At 47.9% G+C, this 13,310-nt stretch overlaps 1 protein-coding gene and 1 pseudogene across 3 annotated transcripts in view; one reads left to right on the top strand and one right to left on the bottom strand.

Moving 5' to 3' along the window:
• The window catches only part of LOC149358668 (uncharacterized), a 274,207-nt gene that overhangs the window by 2,616 nt on the left and 258,281 nt on the right, over positions 1 to 13,310 (bottom strand). The window lies entirely within an intron of this gene.
• On the top strand, positions 11,411 to 12,253 carry LOC149358677 (very long chain fatty acid elongase AAEL008004 pseudogene; annotated as a pseudogene).

Raw genomic sequence — 13,310 nt, 5'->3', positions numbered from 1 at the left:
AGCCACAACACACCTCTTTGCCTGCATCGGTCGCACGCCTGGCAAGCTCTTCAGTCGGAAAAAAAAGAAAGGAAACAGCCTGAGATCTGGCGCACGCCCCCTTCTTTTCTTCTCCCATCATCTTCTTCTCTCATGCCTTTTACTTCTTTTACATTCTTCCACACGCCCCCTAGCGCAGAGTATCCAACTTGGCTCTGTGCCTCTCTTGGCATGAACTCTGTCCTCCTGTGGCTACCGCACAACGTTTACTCTCAGTATTTTATGTTACCCGTTTTTGCTCAAGCCCACGATCCCACCTATTTCTAAGAAGGTTCCTGCTGCTTCCTCACTGCGTGCAATGAAACGACGCGTCTGTCGCAAGTTCGGTTAGATTGTACGAAAGGTGTCCGCAATGCTGAACCTCCTGGGCTCTCACTTTTCACGTGATAGAATGATGGAACACGCCATCGGGTTACCGGATGTTTCTAAAGACAGCGGAACACCTGAAGGGTAAGCTCTTTGCATCCGACGAAGAGGTCCCCAATGCAGTGCGCTGTTGGTATCGTCAACAGCCCTCACTGCACCTCGCAGGACGGCATTCAAATACTAACGAAACGGCGGCGGGAGAGCGACGTGTACTCTACGATGGAGCGCACCATATTAAAAACCTCTGCTGTGCGGATCCTGGCAAAGATGACACATCTTTCTTTTTCTTTAATGCAACATCTTTCCTTTCTGTCACTGAATAAAAAAAGTAGCGACCCAGGATGGCAGACCATAATGAACATCCGAGCCGCCGCGGTGGCTCGGTTTATTATGGTGCTCGTGATTATGGTGCTCGGCTGCTGACCCGAAAGGCGCGGGTTCGATCCCGGCCGCGCCGGTCGAATTTCGATGGAGGCGGAATTCTAGAGGCCCGTGTACTGTGCGATGTCAGTGCACGTTAAAGAACCCCAGGTGGTCGAAATTTTCGCAGCCCTTCACTGCGGCGTCCCTCATAGCTTGAGTTGCTTTGGGACGTTAAACCCCATAAACCAAATCATAGCGAACATCCGTCATGGAAGATATTTGACATGCATAGTACTTGAGACGTCTTCGGCCGGGCGTACGTCACGGTCTCCGGCTGCTTCATTGCAATTCCAGGTCAATGGCGATGCCGGCCGAAGTTTAGAAACGGGCGCAGATCAAAATGAAATCAGCAAAAAAACAACACACGCACGCACTTAGAACACGCGGTACGAATAAACCAAAGCGTGCGTACGTGCTTCCAACGGTGTGAACGGACGGTGTCCGCCGATTCCGTTAGAGCGTGCATCGAGTTTCAACGACAGCGGCCGCCTGAGGCAGCGCCTTGGGAAATAACTCGCGGGCAGCCGCTGTTTCTCATCTCTTAAGACATCGTCCATCTCTTTTCACACACTCCTTCCTTCCCCCTCTCCGTCACGCCTCTTGCGTCACTCGCGCACGGCCGACATCCAGCGTTCGGCCGAGGCCGCCTCGTTGAACGACTTTCTTCGGTTGAACTCTCTGCTTTCCTTGGTCGATACCCCGAGGCTGTCCTGGCACAGCAGCTTTCTCTCGCGGGGCGCCTGAGGTTATCGTCGTGACCGCGACCAGCCAGTGGCATGCACCGTGACGCAATGCCCGCTTTTTTCAATGCGCTCTGTCAGGCGCCACGGATAACCTGCTTATGCACGGCTGAATTCTTCAGGCATAGCAACGTGGCCGAAGGCTATTAGAAGTTTTTTCACTTTCTTTTCTTGGCTCCTTTCCCCCTCTTCAGTTTTTTTGCCATCATACCAAACGAGCAATTTTTTATGAAAAACTACACTGACTCGCCCCCCCCCCCCCCCCCCCTTTCCATCGCTTTTCAGAATGAAGTTATAAATGAACTGTACACGTATAATCGGTGCCACCGCTCCCTCCACACACCAACATACATATACATACTCAAGCCGCTCGGTCCTGTCCTTGACAAATTAACACTCAAAACAGAATCAAGACTCGAAGTTTTGGTGCCAAGAGCCCCTTTTGAGATCTCAACGTATGATCGTTTCATTACAAGCGGTTGGGTGTCGAGCAACGCTTCCACAACGCAATTATGCAAAGGGGTTGAGACGTTGAACAGAGATCCTGTGCGCTGTTGTTCCAGCGGAAGCACGTTGTTGCGGAGGCAAAAGGGCGTCGGTCGATCGAATAGTGATGTTCACTGGTTGCCCAAACAGTACGCCATGCAAAAACTATGTCCGTCTGTGTACACAACAACGTACTTGCAGTGGAACTGCAACACTTGTAGTGTCTCTTTATCGCGTTTAGTTGTGCTAGTTGGTGGTGACTTCCTGAGTTCATCGTTGCTAGCGCATTAAAAAACTCGCACGTGGCACAAATTAAGGGACAGCGTTTGTCCCATCTCTCTGAGTCCCGTCCGCTTCTTTTAAGTAAAGCCTGCTTCTGGGCTAGTTCGTGCGCCTTTCCAGCTAACAAATCAGCGCAACAGAATACGAGCACACGGGAAAAGCGTGTTGTCGAGCTAGTTGGTTCTGCATAGTATATGCAGATCTATGATGCTGAAGTTTCATATCTTGATTCGTTTTTATAAAATTGCGGTCTTTGTGATGTGTGTGCCTGCTCTACCTTTACGCATGCGCTGCTTTTCTGTATATATGCTGTTGTTGTTTCGCCCCATTAAACAGTTGGTAGTTGCGCTCGTGAACTGTTGTATGTGTTTCTTTCTGTGTCCTGTCTAAGTTGTTGCGCATTTCACTTATATACGGGACAAGGACTGCGCGAACCGCCCTGTCCACTGTCTATCCCGCGCGCTTGCCTTGTGTCACGCTACATCGTTAACCGGAAGTCCGAGTCTTTTAATGCGGTATAGCAATAATGAATTTAGGAAAATTTAGTGCGTTTTTTCTTCTTTTCCTTCCTTGTGCATTTGTTCTTCAGAAACGTCATGCATAACCAACTATCCGTATCCTAGCGGGGGAAGAACCTTCGGCCTCGTGCTCAGCTGCTCATCATCATCATCACCCTGACTACGCCAACTGCAGGGCAAAGGCACCTTCCATGTCTCTCCAATTAACCCTGTCCTTTGTCAGCTGCAGCCTCCGCATCCCCGAAAACTTCTTAATCTCATCCGCCCACCTAACTTTCTGCCGCCCCCTGCTACGTCTGCCTTATCTTGGAATCCACTCAGTTACCGTTAAGGACCAGCAGTTACCTTGCCTTCGCATTACACTCCCTGCCCGAGCCCATTTCTTCCCCTTGATTTCGACTAGGATGTCATTAGTCCGCGTTTGTTCCCTCACCCACTCTGCCCGCTTGCGGTCTCTTAACGTTACACCTATCATTTTTCTTTCCATAGCTGGCTGCGTTGTCCGTAACTTGAGCTAAACCCTTTTCGTTAGCCTCCACGTTTCTGCCCCATAGGTGAGTACCGGTAAGACACAGCTTTCGTATACTTTTCTCTTGAGGGATAGCTACTCAACGCTCCACAGCGACAGGGTCGATAAAGCGTGTGTCTGGCGTGTGGTGAGACCGCGGCTGGCACGCCGGGCGGAGTGCGTGCTCCTGGAGGAACAAAAGAAGGGTAATTCGCGCATTTTCGGCGCGGCGCCGCCCGGCTCATTGCGTTCGCGCCCGTTGCCACAATGGGCCATTGTCTGTGTGGCGCCCAACGTGGTGGCGGCGAATACCACCTACGCGCACACGGGCAGGTGCGCCATATAGGTTCTCTGGAAAAGTTTTCAAAGTACCGAGACCCTTTTCCATGCGCTACCCACTTGTTTCATAACTGCCGCCGCCTAACGATCTCATTGCGCTGTTTGAAAAACTTTTCCTGTGACTGTAACACCTCTGCATTTGCAAATGTGTTGAGTTAAACGACTTAGATATGGCGAATCAAAATTGGTGATACCGTGAATCAGCATTCAAAAAAAAATCGTCAAGCTTTTCCTTTTTATTCAAAATGTTCTAGATCCATTTGGAGAAAATTTAGAAAAAAATAATAAAAGTTTTAACTTATTGGTTAATGTTTCTGAAAACACACCTTCAGATTAAACCTATATATGAAATGATCTATGACAACGTTACAAAGTAAAAATAGCGGAGTACTTTTGCGGTAATTTGCATCTGGACTTTGGATTTGACTCTTACAGAGAGGGATGTATATGACGCAGCATAGTTCGATCATTTTGTCCCGAATATATTGTTTCAGCCAACCTCGCATCTCCTGCAGCCTATTGCTCTCGGCATTTTGGCAATAAAGCCAAGATACACTACCGGCTGGGAGGCACATTTAACATTTAACCTCTATTGTTCACAGCGTTGTCGACTACATGCAACCCGGGCTAGATTTGCACAAAGGGCCTCGCATCCTGGCTGCTTGTGCAATAGTCACTAAGGATGCCAGTCTTGTTGTCCTGTTCCTTGCTCGTGATAAGAAATACTGCAGCCAGTTATGCTGCTTCCATGTTGCCACAACACTTTTTTAAAAATTTTTTCGGAGGTTATCCCGGGCTTGCAGCTCCACTGTTTATTTTGTTTGTTTTTGCACTCCTGGTATGTTTCTGGCGCACCTACAAGTATTTTTCCTTCTGAATATATAGGTACGCTATCTTTAAGCGTACACTTAATTGGACACCGCTGTGAATTCATTACTTTAAGGGTTCTGAATGTTTTAGCCTCAGAAAACCCTAACAGCTTTCAAAACGTGTTGAGGAACCCCATCTGGCTTGGCTTCTGTACCTTTCTGCATAAAATGCACACAAGAAAGAGAATGGCAAGACCCCCAACTCCACGCGCTCCATAAATATTCACAAATTCATGTAATAATGACTTGCTCTATACAAAAACGTTGAGCTGAAAGCACTTAAAGTATGTCTAGTCCGAAACTAAATTTGGCAGAGGAAACGTTGGGATTGAGTTACCCGTGCATTTATGCGCTCGGGGAGCACAAAAAAAAAATGCGCCCGAGGATCCCAAATGTTTCACAGACCCCAGTCTGAAAACCCTTGCTTCAGTCGTATATATTTTGTACGGTATTTTAACTTGTTTCTCAGATCCTAGAACGCCTCCGGTTACCCATTATTACTTCGTACCAGTTTTTTCCATCGCAAAACTGTGGTAAAAAAACAACAACATAATATACAGCTCAGAGCCAAGAATTCTCCCGGGAAGCGGTCAGAGCAACGCGCTGTTTGCTGACACACGTGACTTCCTATTAAGTTTGCCGTTGACTTGTTGGAAACGGCTCACACTGATTCGAACTGGCCTCATAAGAGACATTGGACGGAAGCAAGAACAAGAGTCACTATGAAATTAACTGTAGACGTATTCGATCGTTGTGCTGGCAACATTAGGCAGAGACACAGGGAAAGGGATCGCGGTGCTCCGCAAATCTATTCAACTGAATCTAGTGTCATCCGTCATACACTCCGTTATGCGTCATCAGCTGGCAGGGCTGCAGTACGAGCTACCGCAGCAGAATGCGCAATTCAGGCACAGCACGCCATGAACCGCAACTGTGAACTAGCTCCCGTGAACGTGTCGTGGAACTCTTGCGCTGGCAGCCAGCGGCGTGCCCGTCTTTGAAGTGGAATTGCTCACGCCGTCACTCGCGGATACGTAGAGTGAAATTATTAGTTGCATCTGTCGACCTTGTTTCAGGCTTGTTGTTGCGCAGTTTCATCCAAGAATGCTCTGTCACCAGTTATCCGGATATTGCCATCTAAATACTGGAGCCACAGAGACAGTCCGATGAACTCATCAGCGATAGCACGCACTCGGAACACCTAATACAACTGCTGTGCGGAAATGCGCAAGGAATAAGCATCGAGCAAGACGAGACCTCATTGGACCAGCGCATTGGATATCGATCTCCGCTGCGATTCTCAACATATTCATATCGTTCAAAGCATATGAAAGGCTGCAATTTTATCGCTGAAAATAGAGAGGAAATTTAATCGCGTTCACTCTGGCAGTTTGTTACACTTGGGGCCTTTCAGTGAAGCGCATACACGGACTACAAGAACGGCCTGACATGACGCAAGGACCAATAACGAAGCAGCTTTACCCTGTGAAAGGATCTCCTTCCAGCCAATGGTGTCGCGCCGATTCTCATAAGCACGCTACCCTGACAATGCAGGAAGTGACTGCTGAAAGGGGATAGTCGCCTCCCTGCATTGTAGTGCCGCTCTCTGCATTGCCACGCTAGCAGGTTCGCGAGAATAGGCCGACGCCATTGGATGGAAGCGGGGTCATCTGTCGGGGCAAAGCCGCTATGTTCTTGACTTGTATCCGACTATATAGTAAAGTGTTGAGTGGCTTAGATTGTAGTACGCGGTCTTCCTAACTAGCCTTGCGCGGCGCACAGTGATGAAACGGGAAGAAGCCTCATCCCTGCGGCGTACCTTGTTTTCAAGAAACCAAGATGTGACTTTATGGCTTCCTATGGGAGCGCCTTGCAAGCACCTCGACCCACCGGAGTAGTTACGGTGACGTCTAATGACGCGAAATTTCAACGGGCAATGGACATTTTCAAACATCCGCCTTTGACAATGTGTCCATTAGGTGAAACGGGTTGGTACGTGGTTCGCCGCGAGAGAAGTACCCGCGTTTGATGCTACGTAAAAAAATAAATAAATAAATAAAAGCGATTCAACACCTTCCGGTTACTTCTTTTCTTTCTTTTTCTGGTTATACCTGTTGTTTCACGACACGTGAAGCGCCTTGCATACATTACACAATGGGCGGCGTAGGCGAAGACCATCTTAAAGCATTTCTTAAATTGCTACGTAGGACTGAACCGCAAGCCATACAGAATTCACAACACGATGCGGTTTCCCGCTCTTATGACCCGCTTAATGACAGGTATGAAGGCGCGGGACCAAGGGTCCTGATGGAGCGGCACGCCACAGCCGCTGGTGACAAATGAACGCCCTTAACCTCCACCTGGTTCGCATTACCGCAGTCCCTTGGCGTCAATTCCGCGAGGACCACTCGGGAATTACGTTCGTGTAGTTACTTTTTCAAGGAAGTCGTAAAAAGCACTGAACAGACATAGTTCCCTTTTCCTGCTTTCTCGCAGTTGGAGGGGAACCCAGAGGAGATGACAGGCACTCTGTCGCTTGGAAGTTTGGGGTTCGCAAGCGCGCACGCACGCACGCACGCACACACACACACACACACACACACACACACACACACACACACACACACACACACACACACACACACGCGCACGCACACACACAAACACACACACGTACGCGCGCACGCACGCACGCACGCACGCGCGCACGCACGCACACACACACACACACACACACACACACACACACACACACACACACACACACACACACACACACACACACACGCACGCACACACGCACACAGTAAACATTTCTCTATGCTCCTTGGTTTTCGGTGCGCGCGCACACGCACACACATGCACTGATGGCTACTTCCTTTGCGCTTCCTGCCCGCTGCGCACCCAAGAACACTGTTCTGAAACAAAAGGAAAAAAAAAAACAGATGCGGAGAAACCTTGGTTCTTTTATTTTCAACCCCCCTCAGCGGTCTTTCATTACACTCAAAGTTGTTCTTCAGCGGCTGTTCCTCCATAAAGAACGTGGTTGCTGGCGAAATCACGACGGGAAGGGAGAGCTATGCTTGTGCAGCGCAGGATGGAGTTTCAGCGAGTTTTATCTTCCCATTTGGAAGATAGGAAGACAGTATAGAGTTTCTCTTTGTATCAGCCTCCCACATAGGCGTATTTTTGTTTACTGTGTGGATTAACCAAACCAGAAATGGGTCCGCGGAATGCGTCCCCGGGGAGGTACACCGAGGAAGAAACCACCCTGCTACAGTGCACAGGGACATTAAATGACGAACCTTGGCAACGTGTCCTCAGGCGCGACTATCAATACAGCCTGATGCGTACAACCGAGTATGAAGGAGATACCGTTTTCTCGTAGTTCGGGTGCGCTGATGAATGAGGTCTGTGTCCCGGTCGTTTGAGACGATAGGCGACCGTACGAACTGCCGCGGGCATTAAATATCACCGGACAGTGAAGCGCGGGCATTGACTGCGGTAGGCCGGTGGTCTGTGCCAAATGAGAGACGCGTTAGACTTATATCCCTGCCGCCTGAGTACACATGCGAAGATGGTAACTTGTTTTGATTTGCGGGCGAAATTTCAAAAGCAGTATGGTGAAAAAAAAAAAAATAAAGACGTGTAAGGTTTATTTTTATGCTTCGTAGTGTACACAGTAATACTGCGTTGTGTCCCACAGCAAAAAAAAAAAAGTAAGAAAAGAAGCACACGCAATCAAAAAGCAACTGAGCGATGGCCGGTATGCCGCCATGGTACTACTCGACTGAACCGGTCATACCACACAGAATGTCGTACAGCGAAATACAAGTTTCTTCTAGCAAGATGTCTTTTGCAACTTGAGTGCTTATTGAAAATATATAAAAATTATCAGATTACTTTTTTAATTAAAAAATTTTTTTTTCTTGCAGCGCCTGAACCTACTTGTCTTGTTTCCTGATTTGCTTTATCGCTGAGCAGCCCAAAAGCTGACCCAAAAGATGCGGGTTCGATCCTGGCTGCGGCGGTCGAATTTCGATGGAGGCGAAATACTAGAAGATCCGTGTACTGTGCGGTGTCAGTGCACGTTAAGAACCCCAGGAGGTCAAAATTGTCTGGAGCCCTCCCCTGCGGCGTCCCTCATAGCCTGAGTCCAATGGGGACGTTAAACCCCATAAACAAACAAAAAAAAACATTATTATCGTTTTATTACATACAGGTACAATGCAATGTTTTTTTTTTCCTTACGAAGCCTACAAAGCCTACTTTACACGCGTGCGTTACCTCAAAAAGTACAATTTATTACCATCATTTGCCGTCACGATTTGACGTTGTCATTAAACAGCGCTAGACTACACAGGGATTACGTTTACACTCTGCTCAGCAGCCCGTTTAGGCCTTTATCCGAGCACTTCGCGCTGTACCTCAAGCAAATGCACACAGCTGATTGCGAACATTTTCCGTGTAAGGACTCTACATGTGTAGCGTTGTTCAAACGCTCGTTTGTGTCATTTCCTCACTAAGTAGCAACTCCTCAAGGCATCGCCTCAATAAGCAGAATAAAGAGAAAATACATTTTCGAGGACTCTCATTGAGTGACGATTTTCCGTAGTTACAGCCCGAAAGACAGGACAAGAGAGTACGGCAGAACACAACGCTGAGTTCTGTCGTCCTCTTTTGTCCTGTCTTTCGCGCTGTAACTATGGAAGCGTAGAAGAAGAAATTGCTCGGAGTATACAGTTTTCCGTCTGCTTTGACCCCGATGATTCTGTGTGTGCAGGCTTCCTTCGTGTGCCTTCGTGTTCCTTCGGTTTAACAACGTTAAACCCTTACCAATTTTTTAGGTCATTGACCCCTGTGCTAACTTTCATTGCATATGAGCACGCAGATGCAGCATATTATATGTTGGGTTAACGTGAAGCATTTTTCCAAGGGTCTTGACATCTAGCTCTCTCGTAGCCGTATATAAATTATATTAGGTTGCAAAAAAAAGAATAATCACCCGTGACTCGTTGCGTATATATAATGGGATTTTTATAATCTGTATTTTTTACTCGTTCTTTTTTTTCAGGCTATTTTACTTCAGCAACTTCTTCCTACGTCTCCTAACGGCTGCTGCCGCTGTATATAATACCATGGCTGTTAGTAGCGACGATGAACCTAAGAGGAGGGAAAAAAAAAGGAAACGCATTGTGCAGTTTACGACACCGTCTCTCAGCCCACCGCGACGCTTGGGAACAGACGCATCAAAAACTATATGAACATTACTATAACTTCCACATAACAGATGTGAACATAACTACGATCACATGTTTGAGGTACGAGGCAGTTGGAGAAAGATTTACGGTTTAATTACGCAGCCACAGGAAAGTGTTCTGCCGCGTTCGTTGAATTACGCTTTGAGACATTTCGCTTGGTTATATTATGAACTTCAGTTATCCCATATACATTCGCGACGTAGGTAGGCAGTGAATTCAAACGACCTCTCCCGGCAGTATTTTGCCATTCTTGGAGGTACTGTGTGTTCATGGGCCGCGCGGAAAGAATTTGTGGCCGCACGCAGAAGTCTGTGAACTCAACACAGTCTTCGTGCATCTGTGAGCGCCACTTTATATTTCTGCTTGCAAGCACTTGCACTGTTCGAATACAATTTCAAATGAGATTTAAAAATAAATAAAAAAATGTAGATTTCCGTAGTTAGGCCAAATGTGCGCTGTCCGGTTTTCCCTTCGGTTCCGGTGTTCATATCCAATGCTCACGGATGGCAGTTGTTCGGATAGCGAAAACGGGTTAATGTCATTATTAATTTAAAAAAAACCTACCTAAAAATTTACCTAAGGTCTTGATGACCTCACGCACAGTTGCCCAGAATGATGTCGACCGGCGCGGGAACCGGACGAAAACAAGAAACGGATCACACGAGGATGACAAGCGAGCGAGCGAGACGTGCGCGTTCGACATCATGTACGACTATTAAGCGGCCACGAAGCTACGTGAGCATAAAAAATAGGAACATTTCTATTGCGGACAAGTTTTACAAGCTTTTTTTTTTTATGCGCAAACTGCAGTGAGACCATCCTATGACAAACTGTGGTGCGTAAGAAGGTTCGGTCGATGTAGTCGCTCCCGTCTGTAACGAATAGTACACTGCAGAAGAAAGCATATCTCTAAACGTAGCACTGCTTTTGCGCATCTTATATCTTTGCGCTTTATATCGAAGAAGCATTCGATATAAAGTCTAGCTCATTATATCAGAATTCAAAATAATATAGTTTCGCGGTACTAATTCGGATAGAGACGCATTCTGCATCTGCCATTCTCCTCGCTTCAGTGCCATATCGACAGTGCAGCGACAGAGCACACCACGTGGCCATCTTTGCTGCCTATGTGTTACTGGGACTTTCCTGTATCCCAATGCGAGCCGTGCTGTATGCTGCATAAACCGAGAATCATTAGCACTTTCCCTGTTCTCCTCGCTTACAGCTTCCATCTAAGACAGCACGCGCCGTTCGAGCGGCAGCACGCACAGCGTGGGAAATACGCCTGTGGCGGACGTCGACGGAATCCGCTAAGCCGATTCGTCCATTAATTTGAATCATGCATGAAGACCCCCGACGACGTCTCTTAAATCGCAGTGCCATTGGTATCAGCGCAGAGTTCGGCATTAGCCGAAGCTTCCTCCCAGGCAACGAGCCGGCAAATCTCTGAATGAAGAGTAGGACTCGAGCCTAGCGCGTTCGTCCTCAACCTCGAAGCTTCGGAGAGGCCTGGACTTACTCGTATTCTTTTACAAGCCACCTCCTCTACGGAAGCTGTGTGAGTGAGACCATTGTGAAAATGTCAGCTCTTTCGTGGGTATCGCAAGTCCGTGACCTTTACGCCTACGTTCTATCCCTCCGTGACCCGAGGATTCAAGATAGCATCCTAAGCGACGTTCGCTTTGTTTTCCCGATGCTGATCGGCTACGCGTACATAGCCAAGATCGGCGGTCCCCGCTGGATGCAAAACCGCAAGCCGTTCGAGTTGCGAGGAGCGATCTTGGCTTACAACTTGGCCACTGTCCTTGCGAACGCCTACTTCTGCGTCCAGTACTTGCGCCACTCCTACCTCGAAGGCGGCTACAGCCTTTTCTGCCAGGGCATCGACTACGAGGGAGGCCTAGACAACGAGCACACGGTGGCCATCATTGAGCTCAACTGGTGGTACGCCTGGGTCAGGATCGCCGACTTCACCGACACGATCTTCTTTCTTCTCCGTAAGAAGAACTCGCACATCACGTACCTTCACGTTATTCACCACTTCCTGATCGTGCTCAACGGCTGGATCTTCATGATCTTCGGTGGCGACGGCCAAACGCTCCTGGGACTATGCGTGAACCCGCTTGTGCACGTCATCATGTACTCATACTACTTCCTGGCCGCCCTGGGTCCGTCGGTGCAGAAGTACCTCTGGTGGAAGCGGTACCTCACAGAGCTGCAGATCGCCCAGTTTGTCGGCTTGATGGCGCACATGGCGATAACGCTCTTCTACGACTGCGGGTACCCGAGGCCACTCGCTCTGTTGGCGATCTCCCAGGGCTTCCTGGGTCTCGCACTGTTCATCAACTTCTACGTGAAGACGTACTCGGCGGGAAAGAGACGGCTTGATCAGGAAGCCCGGCGAAAAGTGAAGTCGCTTTGAAATGCCTATCACAACGCGACCATAGTTTGTGACGACAGTGCACTTGTGCTTCGTGGTCCTTTAAATATTTAAACATTGTGCACCATGACATATTATTCGAACCATCACGACGCCTTCCGTGTGTGCGCAGTGCCGCGCAAAGACGGTTGTGTTGAATACAGAGCCTTCTCTGCCGATCCATGTGTCCGGTGTTCGTAAGTTTAAAGCGCAGGACAGTCACGAGAAAGTTTTCAACTCAAGATCTATCTATGAACGTGTTAAGCCTACAAACTGGAATGTTTTTCGCAGAACAACACGGCGAGCCGACCTGGTTATGAAATGATGACATAAACGGAAGACGTATTACTATCGAGTATTTTTCATTTTTTTTTAATTCTGGTATCTATCCTCAATAAATATTCAAAACTAAATATTACGTCTTGCCACCAGTAAGGATTTCTCGCATTTGGATTCTGCAAAGAACTAGAGGAAAAAGCGATGAGAAAGCGTGCTAAGGAAAAGAGTCACTCACAGACTAACGTCTTGAAAACGCTTTGTTAAAAACTTCCCGTTCATTGAGCCGAGTTTGTATGCGCAGTATGCGTGGTTTACAAGAGTACAAGAGAGTAAGCGCCACTTCTACCAGTCGAGAACATGGTGCTGCAGTATGATGTGCGTGACAAACTGATTGCTTAAAACTTTTATCTTTCATTTTGATAGTGAACAAGTGATGGCTTGCAGATTCAGAGGCCAGTGGGGAACGATACGAATTCTTTTTCACAGAGCCTCTTAAATCGCATCTAACTTAGAGCGGGGCTACCTCTTTAATCCCTAGGAAACATCATCGTCATGCCATGACGTAATCATCACCTTCATTAACCGTAGGTATGTCTTCACACAGGTGACTGTGTAAAAGTTTGAAACTCACGCGTGGGTACAGTTGCCGCAGCTTAAACGGCAATTCCTCGCTGCCCAGCCGCGTAGCATAAGTACGGCATTGGTTTAAGGAGCTTACATACAAGGGGCTTGCATAAGGGGCTTACATACATACACGATGTGGGCTGCAGGTCGACGACTC

Source organism: Amblyomma mixtum, chromosome 2, assembly GCF_055824585.1.
Source record: "Amblyomma mixtum isolate Tamu chromosome 2, ASM5582458v1, whole genome shotgun sequence".
In the NCBI taxonomy this organism is placed as follows: Eukaryota; Metazoa; Arthropoda; class Arachnida; order Ixodida; family Ixodidae; genus Amblyomma; species Amblyomma mixtum.
The sequence above is the reverse complement of the archived record's forward strand: the minus strand, read 5'-3'. Positions and strand labels throughout refer to the sequence as shown.